The sequence below is a fragment of the Panthera leo genome, chromosome F3, assembly GCF_018350215.1.
Source record: "Panthera leo isolate Ple1 chromosome F3, P.leo_Ple1_pat1.1, whole genome shotgun sequence".
Classification (NCBI taxonomy): domain Eukaryota; kingdom Metazoa; phylum Chordata; class Mammalia; order Carnivora; family Felidae; genus Panthera; species Panthera leo.
In genome coordinates, this window is record NC_056696.1 from 57,988,615 (window position 1) to 58,005,474 (window position 16,860).

The 16,860-nt window shown below is 46.5% G+C and overlaps 1 long non-coding RNA gene across 1 annotated transcript; it reads left to right on the forward strand.

The window, feature by feature from the left end:
* Positions 1 to 233: 233 nt before the first annotated feature.
* LOC122212261 lies at positions 234 to 10,764 on the forward strand. Its single transcript, XR_006199077.1, has 3 exons — positions 234 to 601; positions 9,025 to 9,132; positions 10,489 to 10,764. It is a non-coding gene; the product is annotated as an uncharacterized LOC122212261 (long non-coding RNA).
* The last annotated feature ends 6,096 nt before the right edge of the window (positions 10,765 to 16,860 follow it).

A 16,860-nucleotide genomic window follows, 5' to 3' on the forward strand; every position in this document is an offset into this window, starting at 1 on the left:
GGACAAGACATTATGATACGATGTAACAATACATGCTAAGATAAGGGGATTCTTGGGGGCTGGAGTCGGGTCAGAGAAGGCTTTTGGGAAAACGCCATCTCTCAGCTGGGCCCCTCCAAGTTTTTTTTCAGGCAGAAGGAGGATTGTCTTCAAAGATCTAGAAGGAAGAGAAGGCACAACACATTCTATCATGGGTGTGGCCAGAATGTAGAGTCAGGGGTGCAGGGTGGAGATCTAGTTAGGAACCTGCTGCCCAAGACCATCTCAGCTCCCTACTTGAGGGCAGCTGACTTAGCAGTGATGTATGGAGCTCCTTCAAGGCACTGGGCTCTGAGCTAGGAATTGTGACGGCAACAAGAAGGACAAGGCAGGACTGTTGTCTTCAAGATGCTCCTCTCGCCCATGACCTCTGTGTCTAGAGCAGAGAAGCACATCTCCACCCTCTTCTGAGTCTCCCTGTCACAAGGGCCAAGGCCTTAGATGGCTCCTTCCAACACCTCCTGCCCCTGGAGGCAGGTCCTGACCAAAGGGAGGACATCCACGGGTTAGAGATGCTGTGCTTGGATTCTGTCAGCTGGCCTTCCCAGGAAGGTGCCTTGAGGTGGGGTGATTTATATCCAACCATTCAAATTCTCTCTTATTTTCTTCTGTGATCAAAGGGTGTAAAGGCTTAACAGGCTGGGTTGGACTAAAGGCTCCATTTGACGATTTGCCAACACGAGGCCTTCAAGACCTTTCTCTTTGACTTCCAAGATCCCCCCTCCCCCAACTTTGCATAAGAAATTATTCTTCCTTCTTATCAGTCAGTCCACATCCTTTCTCCTTTATCTCTTACATTTCAAAATAAGGTGTACCTCTTCCAGGAAGTTGGCCTCGATTAATTCTACCCACCGCCCTAGCATCTCCAGTGGCCTCTATCCTGCATATATAATTGGCGTGTCTTACGTACAGGGCTTTCACTCGTTTCTGAACCCTGGTTTTGCTCTTTCCTGAGTGGAGGTTGTATTTTCACCTTTGCTGCTGCTTATGCAGTTTTGAGACCCGTACAGCAGGTGGTGTTAGTATCCTCGTGCTCTGATTACACATTCTGAATAATTTGCAGACGAGGAAAATGGAAGGGGAGAACTAGTTTTTAATCGAGTAACTACTATGGCCAGGCCCCTGTGCCGCAGCTAATTTGATCATCAGAAATATTCTGTGGGAGGCAGATATCACTGTTCTCATTTTCCAGTTAAGGAAACTGAATTCGGGGAGAGGTAAAGACACCTCCCCAGACTCACGCCATCCTTTGTGGCAAGGCTGGGATTGGTCCCTGGGTCTGAGCTCTCCAGCTTTGTGTTTGAGATGAAACATGCAGATTTTCTCTACCTGATTATGAACACAATAATGAAATCGACCACTGTTTCAAAGTAACTGTTCTAGCAACACCTCTGGGATAAGTTGGTATCTTTCTCACTAAATCTTATATTGTAATAATCCAGAATATTTGTAGATGGGCAACAAGCTGCCTCGCAGAATTTTTTCTCAACACTGGCCATGTTTTCCTCCCTGCATAGTTGCCCGCTTAGGTGTTTGGATGATTCACCAGGATGTCTAGGAAGGCCCTTGTGTGCTATTGAGACTTGGCGAGGTTGGGAGGGGATCTAGTCTGGATCTTAACTTAGGAATCAAGGTTCTGTGATTCATGGGGTCATAGATAGTGAGAGGCTTGGGGGCCAGGACATGGGTGGGGTGGGGATTCCAAGTCTTATGGGCAAACGTAGTGTGTCTGGATTAGCATTCCAAGCAGAGGAAAGAAATCACTTAGTCTCCAAGGTCAAAGAGGAGACTCTAGGAGGCTGGGCAGAGCAAAGGGCTTCCACCTTGGGGTCCAGTGGACTGTGAACGGTCATTGTAACCTATTCCAGTTTCCAGTGTGCTCAGACCTTTTGGGGCAGAGAAAGGAGGGCTGGGCCCGTGCATGGCAGGGAGAAGGAGAGCGGAAGCAAGACGGCATGCTATTTTTCCTCTCCAGTTGTTTGCTCCTTTCCCCCTTCACTATACAGACCAGATAAAAAGCTACAGTAGCAGGGGGGAAAAAGAGCTTTAAAGCATCTAATGTCCCAAAGTGTCCATTCCCCACAACCAAGTTCTCCGAAACTTCTAAATCATTTTTGCTAATTTGCCATATTGCCTCTACTTTGAGGGAAGACTTCCCTATCCAGTGACTTGAGAGCTCAGAGTCTTGGCTTCTAGCCCCAGCTCTCCAGGTAACGAGAAATATTTCTTGAAGTCTGTCTCTTCTCCGGTCTGGGCTTTAATTCTGCCACATGCGCAATAAGGGGGTTAGAATAGGGCCACTCCACTCCTCTTCCGCGGTCGGGCTGTCTACTAGGCTGTGCGAATGGCCTCCTTTCAACTCATCCGACAAATTGGGAAATGTGCCACCATGAGGCACGACATTTTCTGGGTTGGTTCATGTAGTAATCAGTAATTACGCATAGTTATTCAATAGTTACGATAATTCAATAATCAGAATAAGCCACCCTCTTGTGGCGGAACTTGCTTCACAGTTAAGGGTAAGTTTCGGGACCATCCTATGTAGGACGTCCCCACGTTTCCGTGAACACACTCTGTCGTTTCTCTGGTGCACACCTTCCTCACGCCTTTGGTCCCCTACAGACTAGGGGGATGATGCACGCATGTATGTGTACGTGCGCGTGCACACGGGTGCATATACGCAGACACGCACGCACGCAAGTAAATGTGTGCGCGTACGTATGTGTGTGCGTATGCATTCGTTCATTTTTCACAGTTGTGTTGGTCTCACAGAGGAGGGTCTGTAGTTCTCACTTCTTGTCATTTGATTGCGAGCTGCAGTTTGTTGGCTGTTTCTTGGGGATTCCTGAGAGTACCAACGAGGACCACCTCTCTCCCTGGAGCACGGTGCTGACCACGTATGGGCCTCTGTGCCAGACCCCGAGGGAGCGAGGCGGATTAGGCGTGGTGCTCCGAGCACCGTGGGGGAGACGGTTGGGCAGACCGCGGGCACAGCACCATCAGTGAGTGCCTTGGAGGTGTGGGCCGTGGATACGTGCCCCGGGAGCGCAGATGAAGGCCTGTGCAATCGCTTGGGCTGTGGGGAAGCAGGCAGGGCGGCCACGTTGGCTCTGGGCCTCGTGGGAGGCCGGGCAGTACCGGGCAGATACCATGGGAAGTGTGCACCCATGGAAGGTTTGGACCAAGGAGGTGGAAGGGTTACCTGGAAAGTGTGGCGAAGGCTTGGGACTTAGAGTTCAGTTGTGTCTGTCGTGACAGGAGATGGGAGAAAAATAGATCTGTATTGTGGACCTGTTTTAATTTTTTGTCAAAAGGGGTTCCTGAGATTGTCCTGACGAACCTATTATTAGGAAGAGCCTTATTACTGAGGTACTAAGATACCAGTCGAGAAGAAATAGTTATCAAGTGTGGGCTAGCTGTATTTTCAGGTCTCCTTGCTGATCCCTGGCGGAAGGTTGAAGAGGACTCCCAGGCGGTGAAACACCAGAGACCAGTTTGGCCGTTCTGGCTGAGCTCCCATCTCCCGCTCGACTCTTCTGTAAGCCTTCTTGTCTCACCGGATGCGGCCCTGCCCCGTTCTGGGCTCTCCATGGATGCTGCTCAGAGCGTCCACCCTCCCATAAGATGGGGAAGGGGTGGATGAGAGTTTCACTCTCCCGTAGCTGCAGCTCAGAGGCGGACGGAGCTCAGGAGAACGGGGCACGGGCGATGGCAGGAGGTAGGGGCCAGGCAGTGACTGCTACAGCTTCGCAGACCTCTGGTTCCCCGGGCTCATGGTGCTGGGGAGCCCTGCAGTCAACGGAAGTCATAGGTACACAAGGCCCAGTCTTGTGTGAACGGCCATAAGTGTCCAGTGAAGCCAGGGGCCCAGCAGCTGTCATTTCCTCCCTGGGACAAATCACTTTAACACTCAGCCCTTCCTCAGAGGGTTCTTGTAGGGTCACGCAAGGCTGCCTGTGTAAGGGTGGTAGATATCAAAATTTTTGCCATTTTTTATTGACAGTATTTGCTCAAAAGGGTTTAATAATGGGACGCCCGGTTGGTTCAGTCGGTTGAGCCTCCGACTCTTGATTTTGGCTCAGGTCACGATCCCAGGGGTGTGGGATCGAGTCCCACGTCGTACTCTGCACCGATCGTGGAGCCTGCTTGGGATTCTCCCTCTCTCACCTCTGCTTTCTCCCCCATGCGCGCTTTCTCTCTCTCTCTAAAAAAAAAATAAAATAAAGAAAAATAAAAAAGGATTTATTAATGATGCATATTGTTTTTTCACCCCCCTTGGTGCTGTATCTTTGTTAGGTGTGTATGTACTAATATTGTAAAACGTCTAGGAACTGGTGTTTTACCGCTTGAAATACTGCTGGGAACGGCATGTTGCTGGGATCGTGATACTGGGACAGGAGAGGCTCTGATGATTATTCCTAGGTAAAAATAACAATACATGTGATTCACAGGAACATTTGGAAACTTCAGAAGAGACAACAAAATTTTCTATGATGCCATTATCTCTCTACCAACTTCCGTTGTATAACCAGATGCCCGGTCTATGTCATGACTCCCTTACTTAGCTTATTTCACTAACACTATGTGGGGAGCATTTCCCAGTAACAATATTTGCTGTGCAAAAATAGGCTATCATTTCATACACATTTAGGTTCGTTCCAATTTTCATTCTTTTTTAAAAATGTTGTTTTAGAGAGAGAGTGAGAGAGAGAGTGTGTGAGCAAGGAAGAGGGGCGGAGAGAGGGAGAGAAGGAATTTGGAGCAGGCTCCATGATCAGTGCAGAGCCTGTCTCGGGGCTCAATCTCACGACACTGAGAACATGACCTGAACCAAAATCAAGAGTCAGATGCTTAACTGACTGAGCCACTCAAGTGTCTCCCATTTAAAAAAAAATTTTTTTTTAACGTTTATTTATTATTGAGAGAGAGAGAGAGAGAGAAAGAGAGAGAGAGAGAGACAGAGAGACAGAGCATGAGCAGGGGAGGGGCAGAGAGAGGGGGAGACACAGAATCCGAAGCAGGCTCCAGGCTCAGAGCTGTCAGCACAGAGCCCGGCACAGGGTTCGAACTCACAAACTGTGAGATCATGACCTGAGCTGAAGTCAGACGCTCAACCGACTGAGCCACGCAGGCGCCTGCACCCCCCCCCCCCATTTTTAATTCTTATGCATAATGCTGTAGTAAGCATATTTATGGGTAAATCTTTGTATTTCTTTAGGATAAATTTCCTTAGGATAAATATTTCCTTAAGATAACTTTGTAAGATAATATTACATGTCAAAGGTTCCATTTCTTTTTCTTTTCCTGTGAATTTTTGTTTTCTGTTTTCTGGTACCAATAGACACATACGGGCGACACAATTTTCTAACTTCTACCAAACATTTGATATTATAATGAAAGACAACGTTGCCTAGAAGATAGGCAGAAAATGACAAAGGGGGTCTCATTTTAATCTGAATATCTTTTGAAACTGGTAAGGTTCTATATTTTCATATGTTAAAAAGATTATTTTAATGCTTTTTAAACAATTATTTATTTATTTATTTATTTATTCATTTATTTATTGAGAGAGAGAGAGAGAGAGAGAGAGAGAGAGAGAGAGACAGCGCAAGCGGGGGAGGGACAGAAAGAGAGAGGGAGACACAGAATCCGAAGCAGGCTCCAGGCTCGAGCTGTCAGTGCAGAGCCTGACATGGGGCTTGAACCCACGAACCGAACTGTGAGATCACGACCTGAGCCAAAGTCACACTTAACCAACTGAACCACCCAGGCGCCCCTATGTTTTCATATGTTAATTGTTTGTTGGTATTTATTCTTCAGTAGATTTTGAGTTAATGTCTTTGCAAATTTGTTATCAGGGTGTTCTTTTGTTTCTCATGATTACATACGTGTAAGATTCCTATGTAGCTTAAGGCATTAACTCTTTGCATGCAAATATTTTTTCCAGTGTTATTTCTCAATTTTGTTTACGGTGGTTTTCTTAGGCTCAGAAAATGTTAATTTTTATATAGTCCAGCATTTAATTGTTTTTCTTTCATGGTTTCTGTCTTACGATGTTCGCCCAAAGGTGACATTATATAAATGTTTATCAGTATGCCTTTAAGTATTGTTTTTTTTTTAATGTTTATTTATTTTTGAGACAATGCAAGAGACACAGTGCAAGCGGCAAGCGGCGAAGGGGCAGACAGAGGGAGACACAGCATCTGAAGCAGGGTCCAGACTCTCAGCTGTCAGCACAGAGCCTAACCCAGGGCTTGAACCCACGAGCCATGAGATCATGACCTGAGCAGAAGTCGGAGGTTCAACCGACTGAGCCACCCAGTCACCCTTTTCAGTATGCCTTTAGATATTTTTATGGATTCAGTTATTATTTACCTTGTAATATAGTGGGTTGTCATTCATCTGAAATTTATTTTGGTGTGTACCAAAATTCTGGTGTACCAGAAATATTTTTATTTTGTTTTTTTCAAATAATTATTAGATTTGCTTCATCATTTGTTTTCCTCATTGACTTGAAATGTCACCTTTAAGTGATTCCATTTTTATTCTTTTTACATTTTAAAAAAATGTAAAAAAAATTTTAAAAATGTTTTTATTTATTTTTGAGAGAGAGAGAGAGAGAGAGAGGGAAAGAGATCGTGAGCGGAGGAGGGGCAGAGAGAGGGAGACACAGAATTCAAAGCATGGTCGAGGCTCTGAGCGGTCAGCACAGAGCCCAATGTGGGGCTCGAACCTGTGAACTGTGACATCATGACCTGAGCCGAAGTCAGATGCTTAACTGACTGAGCCACCCGGGAGCCCCATGGGTGATTCTATTTTTAAATAAGAAAAATACCTTCACTGCAGAAATGTATTATTGACTTGTTCAGTCTTATGAAGAAACATGTTTTTAGTTGTCGAAGTGTATGGAGATGGTGAGAAGGATTCTGGGAAAGGAGGCAGAATAATGGCGGTGGCAAGAGCAATTGGAATGTAGGACCACGTGGTTGCCAACAAGTAAAGATTTAAGTTTAACTTCATTGGTTTTGTTATGTTCATCACACCAAGATATATCTGTTAGGAGAACACTCTTTTCTTTCTTCTAGCAAACATTTGTTAAGTGGCTATTTTTGGACTAGATTCCAAAGGGGGCTCAAACATAAATATGGCCTCTGTCCTTGACTTTCTCATCATCTGGTCCGGGAGCATATTAGCAGGGAATGCTTTTAGCTCTGGTAAACAAAATACTCAACTAAAAATGGCTTAAACTAGGAGTGTGATGCTCTGCATTTACCAAGGGTAGTTTAGTAGCTTAATGATATCAAAGCTCTGCGTTGTCATGTCTTTGATGTCCTTGGCCTTCTTCCTCATTGTTGCAAAAAAGCTGCAGCTGCTCTTAAGCATTTTGCCCCCCTCACCCGTCCATGTTCCATAGCAGGGGGAATGGGCAAAGTGGGACAAGAGCGCTTCCCCTCATGGTGCCTCCCTCTTAACCAGGAAGGAAAAGCTTTCCAGAAGCCTCATGGGTCAGAAACCAGAAGCTGAGTCGAATCCATTTCTGGGGACCAATGTTTAGAGAAGAAGCTGGTCCCATGCTTAAATCAGAAGCCGGGTCCGTTCCTGGGGTCTAATGCATCTGTGGCCCTCACTGAACAAAATTCTGGTTCTATAAATAAGAAAAGAGGCAACAGTGACATTTGGGGACGTGAGCGATAGTGTCTGCCATAGAAGGATATTAATTTATACAAATATATATATATACACAAATATACATTAATTTATACAAATATATACATACACAAAAATATATGTATTATTAAAATACATGCTTATATGTATGCATATAATATATACTAAAGTAAGTGCCAAGAGAAGCTTTCTAACGTGTGTCCTGCTTTTTATGGCTTTGGTAAACCTGACCTGTCTGAATCTCAGTTTTCTCATCTGTAAAGTGGGGAATGAATACTCGCTCTGCCCACATCCAGGGCTGCGTGCCCATCATTTTCGATGAATGCTTTGCAAACCGTAAGGCATTGAATACCTATTGGCTTCTCAGTGCAAACACTGCCCTTGTTTGGGACAACCTGTGTGATTCCGCAGATCTGTACTTTGGCCTGGTCAATCTGGACCTGGAGGTGGGGCGAGGGGCCGGGGCCTCGAGAGCGCTGGGATCCAGGCACAAAGCTGGGACACTGAGAAGCACCCGGAAGCTTGCTGTCACATTTCTGCGCACCAAGTCCTGAGCCAGACCAGGAGCTGGGAAAGTGAAGGCTCTCCTCTCTGAAAGGGGTCTGCACTTGGGGGCAATGCTTTTACTTGACGTTGATGTGGGGGAGACAGATACCCTAGGAAGTGTCCCACGGAGGGAATCCATGGTGGACGCCACAAAGTCGACTTCCTATCTCTCTCCTGGCTGCTCTCTCTCCTGGGCGTGGGCTGGTGAGTAGAAAGCTCCCAGGGAGAGCCTGAGGCGGGTGCTCCTTCCAGAGACTCAGGACGCCGGTGGCCGAAAGACTTGCTCCCTGATGGCAAAGAGCTGTCGCTCAGCCTCTAAAAACAACTTGGACAGGAGGAAAAATTGAGTTAGCTGGAATGAGAGGTTGGTCAGGGGAGGGCTTGAAGGGGGACCCTGGTGATTAAGTTCAACCGTTTCCTTTTTGCGGGTGTGGGAGAGAAATATTTCTGAGTGTGCCCTGACCTTTTAAACTTTAGCCTGCTTGCTAATCTGGTTGGAGCCCAAGTTCCTCTTCTAACCACAAAAGTCCTTTGCGTTCTCCCTGGAAATGTGGAGCCTTGCCATTACCCACATCTGCCAGAACCTCCCCTCTGTAAACCTTGCTTGAACCTTGGTCCACGTTAACCAACCCTCTTCCACGTACGGAGGCAGCTTGCTAAACAGACAGCGTTGGGCGCAGTTAATAATCTTGTCATTTTTACCTTGTGGTCTTGTATATCTACCTCACCCATCCAGTTAAATTAAATTACCATCAGTTTCTTCCCTGCCAGGGTGAAGATTAATGGCTCTTCAGCTCTCCCCTTAGAACACATGCAGTCGTCACGTCCTGAAGAGAAATGCAGCGGCTCATAAATTATGGGCTGTCGTCAGGGAAGATGGTGGGTACCTCCAGAGTCCTCCTGGGTTCGTGGGGGTTTGAGCCGAGCATGTGCAGGGTCAGGGATGGGCACCGGGTCGCCGCGTCTGTCAATGCTCAGGTTTCTGACAGGTGCAGAGGAGGGCGGGGTGTTGGGAACAGGGGACGCGCACGGTCACGGAGCAGTTACTGCTGTTGAGGCCCTGGAAGTGTGGGAACAGGTGGGTCTTCTCCCAGAGCAGACGGCCTTCTAGCTGGTTTCTAGGGGCAGGCACATTTGTTGTTACCAATGTCACCTCCAGGGCCCGTTTCTGCTGTCCCAAGGACTTGTCTCCTGACTCCTCAGAAAGCTTGTGCCCTCTGCCCATTGAATGGGGCTTTCTAGGTTGTGTCCCGAGCCCTCACTTAGCACCTGTGGGGCTCCCGGGAGCTTTAAAAAAATCACTGTACCCCCAACTTGAACTGGCCTTGCAAAATGTGTAGCAATGTAAATGTCCCCCCCTGCACTCAAGGATCCCCGTCCTCTCCTGCTGGCCACTTGTGGGGAAAGCTTGCAAAGTCATCAGTGGGAATGAACTCAATTTTATTTTAACAGAATGGATTCGTGTTGCAGTGCTCACTCTTTTATTGACGGATTGGGTTCTAAAGAGACATAAAACGTTTCATTTATTTATTTATTTAATTTTTTTTTTTTAATGTTTACTTATTTTTGAGACAGAGAGAGACCGAGCATGAATGGGGGAGGGTCAGAGAGAGAGGGAGACACAGAATCCGAAGCAGGCTCCAGGCTCTGAGCTGTCAGCACAGAGCCCGATGCGGGGCTCGAACCCATGAACCGTGAGATCATGACCTGAGCCGAAGTCGGACGCCCAACCGACTGAGCCACCCAGGAGCCCCGACATAAAAAACGTTTTAAAATAGAAATCTTACTGATACCAAACGTCCTTTCTAATGTTCCTTAGAAGTAAAACCAAGAGTCCAGTTGGTAAAGCAGTTCCCCCGATCCGGTCTGTGCCATTGGACGATTTCCCTCATTTCCTCTCTTGATTGTTAAATCTCAGAGAAAGACTGACCTTGCTAATGACGTTCACTCTGTTCTACGAACCGTTTCCACTGCTGGTTGGGTCCCTCTGAAGGCGAAACTGGTCGCTTTGGGGAAGTGGACCCCCCAAACCCGAAGAACCAGTAGCTATTGTTTCATCCCTTACTGGTCAGCGAATACCCCACATTGTAATACTATAGAATTTTAATCAGAATGCACATAGATTGCATGTGCGTTCTATGCACATGCTGTGCAAAGAGCCGTGTGAAGAGCTGTGCGACCTTGAGTAAGTCATTCATTGTTTACCCCTTCTGTCTCTTCGCATGTAAAACGAAGCTACAAAGAGCCTGCCATATTGCTTTGTCGTTTGAGTAAAAGAAAGTTAGGAAAATGTCTGTAGTCGCAGCGCCGCTTCGAGGGACTTACACGATCTTCATGAGTTGTTTTCCGTCCAAGGGGTGAGTGGCATTTGTAGAGCATGTCGCCTTGTACGAGGGGCTTAATATGCACTGTCTATTGTCGGCTTCTAATTGCTGCATGTATTGTTGTAGGGATAATTATTTACCCCCCTTTCCAGAGAGTCATAGTAACTAACACGTATTGTTTTCCATATGCCAGGCGTTATTGTAAGCAATCTACATGCTTCAATTTATTCTAATTTTCACAGCAACCTTGTGAGGTATAGACACTGTAATTGTTCCATTTTACAGATAACGGTGTCAAGGCGCGGAGAAGTCACGTGTCTTCGCCAACATTATATACTAAGTGATAGAGCTGGGCGTCCCATGCCGGTGGTTCGGCTCCAAAGTTGTCGCTTGCAAGGTGCTAAATTATACGACTAGGGTAACGACCAGCCAGTGAAAGCTCAGGTCCTATCTGGAATCCCAAGGCTTTTCTTTACGCGTGCTACCTCTTGTTTCCCTGATGCCCGGGGCGTTTCTAACTAGTGTTAAAAATCGTTATGAGAACTGTACGTACGTATGGTACATAAACGCACACTTATCTCCATGTATTTAGACAGCGTTCCTCAAATATGCTTGTACCGAGACCCCAGCAGACGCTTCCCATTCAGATTAGAATGAGAAAAATAGTGATAAAGGACCTCAAACTGGAGACCTTACCATCTTGGCTGTCACCGTTTATGCTGAAATGTGCACTGTTTTCAGCAAGAAGTATGATCCCAGTTTTCAAAGGTCAAATAAATCACCTTTAAAGTCGTGAAAAGGTAAACAGACTGATGCCTGGACAGCTTTCCTGAGTTTATGAGGTCTTCTGGCAACAGGGATATACAAAAAGCCCCATCAATCACCCCCTCCCCATCCCCACCTCCCGGAGCATTTATTCCTGGGGGGAATCACTCTACCATGAACAGTAATCTCCCCTGAAACTATTATTAGGAATATTAAATCAAAGGAAAATAGAACCCCCCAGAGTAAACACACTGCTTCAGAAAAGCATTTCTCCTCTAGCCAAATTCTAAAACGTGGCTGTGATTCAGGGAGGCAGGGGTAGGAGAATGGGGGTGGGGAGGAGGAGGTGCGTGAAGGGAGAATGGCAGAGGACGGTCGGGAGACCTCTGGGGCAAGCGGGCGCGATGCGATGTAAACAAAATTGTTGTCACAGAAGAAAACTAATTGTGCAGCGCCCACAGTGCATTTGACTGCCAATCCGTTTCCACTTGGCTGGTGTCATCTTCTAAGTCCTTTAAAAGGGCCCTACACACCTGCTTCCAGCACATTCTCAGGTTATACGTCTATATATAGAGCTCACTGTAAACCTACAAGCCATCCTGGAAATGACTATTCCGTACAAGAAAATAAATGTCTTTTAAAGACCTTTTCATCAGAGCACTTAAATTGTGTGCTATTATTTCGAAGGCATGTAATGAGAGCCTGCCTGGTGTAACAAAAACCCTTTAAAGGAGTGATTATAGTCGCGCCTTGCGAGCCGCCCCAAGGATGGATGGATGGAGCCTTGACCGTAGAGCGATATTGAAGTTCATGCCAAGACCCTTTGGGGATTTATTCTCTTCGCCAGTTTTTCTTCTGGGTGCAGTAACTGCCCCAGATGAGCTCTTTCTTCTGGAGAAGCTTCCCCAAGTTTAGAGGCATAGTGGTGTTTTCTTCCAGTCTAGATATCCTTGGGGCATTTGGGGAGGAGGCATGCAGAGTGCTTTAGAACTTCAGAAGAACCTGATTCCAGAATTTTCCTTCTTTCTTTCTTTCTTCCTCTCTTTCTTTCTCTCTCTCTCTTCCTTCCTTCCTTCCTTCTTTCTTCTTTCTTTCTTTCTTTCTTTCTTCCCTCCTTCCTCCCTCCTTCTTCCTTCTTTCCTCTTTTTCTTTCTTTCTTTCTTTCTTTCTTTCTTTCTTTCTTTCTTTCTTTCTCCCCCCCCCTCCTTCCTCCCTCCTTCTTCCTTCCTTCCCTTCCTCCCTCCCTCCTTCCTTCTTTCTTCTTTCTTTCTTTCTTTCTTTCTTTCTTTCTTTCTTTCTTTCTCCCTCCTTCCTCCTTCCTTCCCTTCCTCCCTCCCTCCTTCCTTCTTTCCTCTTTCTTTCTTTCTTTCTTCCCTCCCCCTCCCTCCTTCTTCCCTCCTTCTTCCTTCCTTCCTTCCTTCCTTCTTCTTTCTTTCTTTCTTTCTTTCTTTCTTTCTTTCTTTCTTTCTTCCCTCCTTCCTCCCTCCTCCTTCTTCTTCTTTCTTTCTTTCTTCGCAATAGACAAAGGGGAAGGGAAGGAGGGTCAGGAGGGAGGGAGCAAAGATGAAAACTGGATTTCTTCTAACTCTTGCTCCTTTTGAAATCAAATGGTGTTCCATTAAATCAATCTCATTTACCTTGGATTTTTGATCCCCTTCCCCCACTTTTTTTTTTTTTTTTTTTTTTTTTTTTTTTTGTGGCCTGGGATTTGTCTAAGTCAAGCTGGAGAGACCACCAAGTGTTCTCATCAACCAGAGACCTAATTGTAGTCATTTATTATAGTCACTTATCTGATAGTAGCTTCATTATCTCTGATAGTTTTACAGGGACAAAATCCACCAGGCATCCAATGGAGTGTATAAACATGTTACCTTGTGACAGGGTGTCTGTTACGTACTGTCAACACTAACTGGCCCCAGCCACATATCTGCAGCTTATATGAAGTAACGATGAGTTTAATAAGCTCCAGTGAAAGCTGCAATGTAAACATCGCATCAGGAGTGTTTGCCTTGTCAGGCCTCTTAAACAAATAAAGGTGATGGAGAAGTACAAACAGAACTGGACTGGAGCCTAATGAGATGGCCATCGGGTGGCTGCGGCAAATTCCTCTGCTGCTTCACCGCGGACTCCATCGGGTGGCTGCGGCAAATTCCTCTGCTGCTTCACCGCGGACTCCGTGATCATCACAGGCCACGCGTTTGAAATCAGAATACATTAGAAGGGACGCCTCCTGGAAAATCTCTTCAACGGAAGCGCACCCCAAATTCTGATTTGAGGACTTGGGGGGAGTTTGCCGGCCACTGGGAGCAAATACGTGCTGAAACGGGTACTGATTTCTCAGGATTATCGTCTTCAGAAAATATCTAGCGAACCACTTGGTTTTGAAAGGCACCACGTTCAGCATCATACAGCCAGCATTTCATGGACCCGTCCCTTTTGTTGGCAAAAACTCACGTGTGATGGGCAGTCGGTTTGAGTTTGGCCCCCTCAGAATAAGACCACGACCCAAGCTATTAACAGATGGAAGAGTCAGTGGGCTGCACAAATCAGAGTACTCCAAGTTATTCTTAAAAGATTTTTTAATGTTTATTTTTGAGAGGCAGAGCGTGAGCCGGGGAGGGGCAGAGAGAGAGGGAGACACAGAATCCGAAGCAGGTTCCAGACTCTGAGCTGTCAGCACAGAGCCCGACGCGGGGCCTGAACCCAGGAACTGCGAGATCATGACGTGAGCCGAAGTTGGACGCTTAACGGACTGAGCCGCCCAGGCGCTCCCCCGCCCCCCAACTTATTCTTAGCTAGCCCCACTCCTTCGCTGTGCCTCCACGCAAATACATGGCTATTTGCAGAACCTTACAACCTTAGTTGGGAGGAGGGTGGAAGGGTTCCTTGCCCAAGCAGGCAAAACTTTCCTTGCACCCACGGGGAGAGAGGGCTGTGGTCTGAAGGAAGACCAGCCTCCTTGGCTTCCTCAAAGTCTTCCGTGATCCCTGTCAGTCGGGATTCACTTCATTCTTCTGGGATTAAAGTATTTCTTCTCTTTGACTTTAAAATGTAAACAGCTCTGGAAAGTGAGCCTATTAACCCCTGATTGACAAGAGTGGCCAGTTTAAAAGGAATCATCACAGAGGCTGGGATTTAGCTCTCAGCTTGCTACCTCCTGCTTGGGCAAGACTTGAGAAAGTTCCTTCCCTTCTTTAGGGCTCAGTTTCTTCATCTGTAAAATGATTTTTTTTTTCCAGAGTATTTTGCGGAGTAGCAACCAGTACCCAATAGTGTGCCTGCTGTTCTTAACTCAATGAGCCATTATTAGCTCACCTATTCGAACCATTCTGACAGAATGAGACAGCAAACAGGGGGGATTTGATGGCACAGGAGGGGTTCAGAGGAGAAAACTCGTCTCCAGCAGAGTTTCTCAAAGGGTATTCCGTGGACTGGTGATTCTTTCTTTGTTAGGTGTTATTAAAAAGGGGCAGTGCGGCCAAATGCATTTGGGAAAGGGAGGTTAGATAAGTTTCTCTAATACAAGACTTCTCAGAGCCTTCGGTAATGTGTCTTACAAATATCAAAGGGGGGAATTTAATATGTAAACATATTTAATCGTGAGTTTTCTCTCTTTAATATTTTCTTGACGATAAGTGTTCCTTAGAGTTCCCAGTTGGAAATTCCAGCCTAGAGCATCAGGTTTTGTTTGGAAAGTATAGGTTTTGTTTGGTGTTGCAGGTTTGTTTGGCAGGTACAGGTTTTGTTTGGTGGTCCTCTGTGTCTGAGGGTCGTGAAGAAGATCTGAATCTAAGGTCCCAAGGTGCAGAGAAGGGGTAAAAGGATAGTACCTGCCGAAAGTGAGGGGACGTGCCTAGGAGGTGGGAGAGAACCGAAAGCAAACACTATCATCTTAAGGGTTATAATGAAGGCAGCTCAGTGCGTATTTGAAAACTGGTCGGCAACACTTAGAAGCCACCCATGGGGCTGCGCGCTGCCATGGGAAAGAAATGCATTTGGGAAATACTGGGTTAAATAAGTTTTCTTTTAATTGCAAGACTTCTCACCGATGTGCGTTGTCGATCTCCAAGAAGTGCACGCAAGCCCTTTTGGGCACAGTCAAGTGACAGGCAAATCAGGACAGGGAGAGAAGGAAGCCAGGAGAGGAGGGGAAGGAAATGAGGCGAATGACCTGGGCATGGGGGAACACCTTGGGGCTCTTCTGTGACATCGCCGCCATCATTTCCTCGGTCTGACTTCTCTGTGGGTGTGGGAGCTGTGCCCTATTCTCGCTCCAGACCAAGATGGGTGGAGGGTCCTTTGAATGCACTGGTCCGGTTCTGTGCTTCTGCCCAGGCACGGCCCCAGGACCTACAGACTAGGGGGGAGAGAGGGAAAGACCTTGGGTGTGGCAGGATCACCCTTCCTGACCCTCAGCTTTGTCAGTGTCGAGGATAATCTTTTGCTTCCTAAATTTTGGCTGAATTAAATAGAATGTAGGTGGAATCTGAGAGGAAGACAGAGCCTTAGCCTTTTCCTCTCCATGCCTTGGAGCAGGATCATCTTTAGAGGTGTAAAATTATGTATGTAATATACCGTATGTTTCTCTTTAAATGAGAAAAATGGAGATTTATGAGACAACACTAAGAATAATATTAATGATGACCAGCATGTCGCCTTGTTTTAGTAACAGAGGCAAGTGTGGTACAACTTAAAGTCCATCTACCGTCGTCCTGTGCCATGAGTTTAGTTCCTCTTTACCTTCATTTCTAACAACTTTCCAGTGGGCAGAAATCCCAAGCCCTTCCTACCCAGATACTCCTGCCTCTCTTAACAGTTCATGTAGCATATGTCATCTGAGGAATCCTTTGACAAAGCAGCAATGCTTTTCAAATATAAACTTGAGTATTTAAAAAAATTAAAAAAATTTCTTAATGTTTATTCATTTTTGAGAGAGAGAGAGAGAGAGCACGAGTGGGGGAAGAGTAGAGAGAGAGGGAGGGAGACACAGAATCCGAAGCAGGCTCCAGGCTCTGAGCTGTCAGCACAGAGCCCGACGTGGGGCTTGAGCCCACGAACTGTGAGATCATGACCTGAGCTGAAGTTGGCCGCTTAACTGACAGAGCCACCCAGGCGCCCCTAAGTTTTAATACTGATAAAGGACTTTTTACATGCCTATGACCACAAGGGAGGGTAGAACTTGAGTTGGGTTGAGTTGAGAATTTGTAGTGAGTTGGAGGCCCCTGGGTCACTGTGTCTTTTTATTTTTTTTATTTTTTTAACGTTTATTTATTTTTTGAGACAGAGAGAGACAGTATGAATGGGGGAGGGTCAGAGAGAGGGAGACACAGAATCTGAAACAGGCTCCAGGCTCTGAGCTGTCAGCACAGAGCCCGACGCGGGGCTCGAACTCATGGATCGCGAGATCATGACCTGAGCCGAAGTCGGCCGCTTTCACAGACTGAGCCACCCAGGCACCCCCCTGGGTCACTGTGTCTTGAAGCACACGGTACATGCTCAGGATGGCTGCACCCAGGGT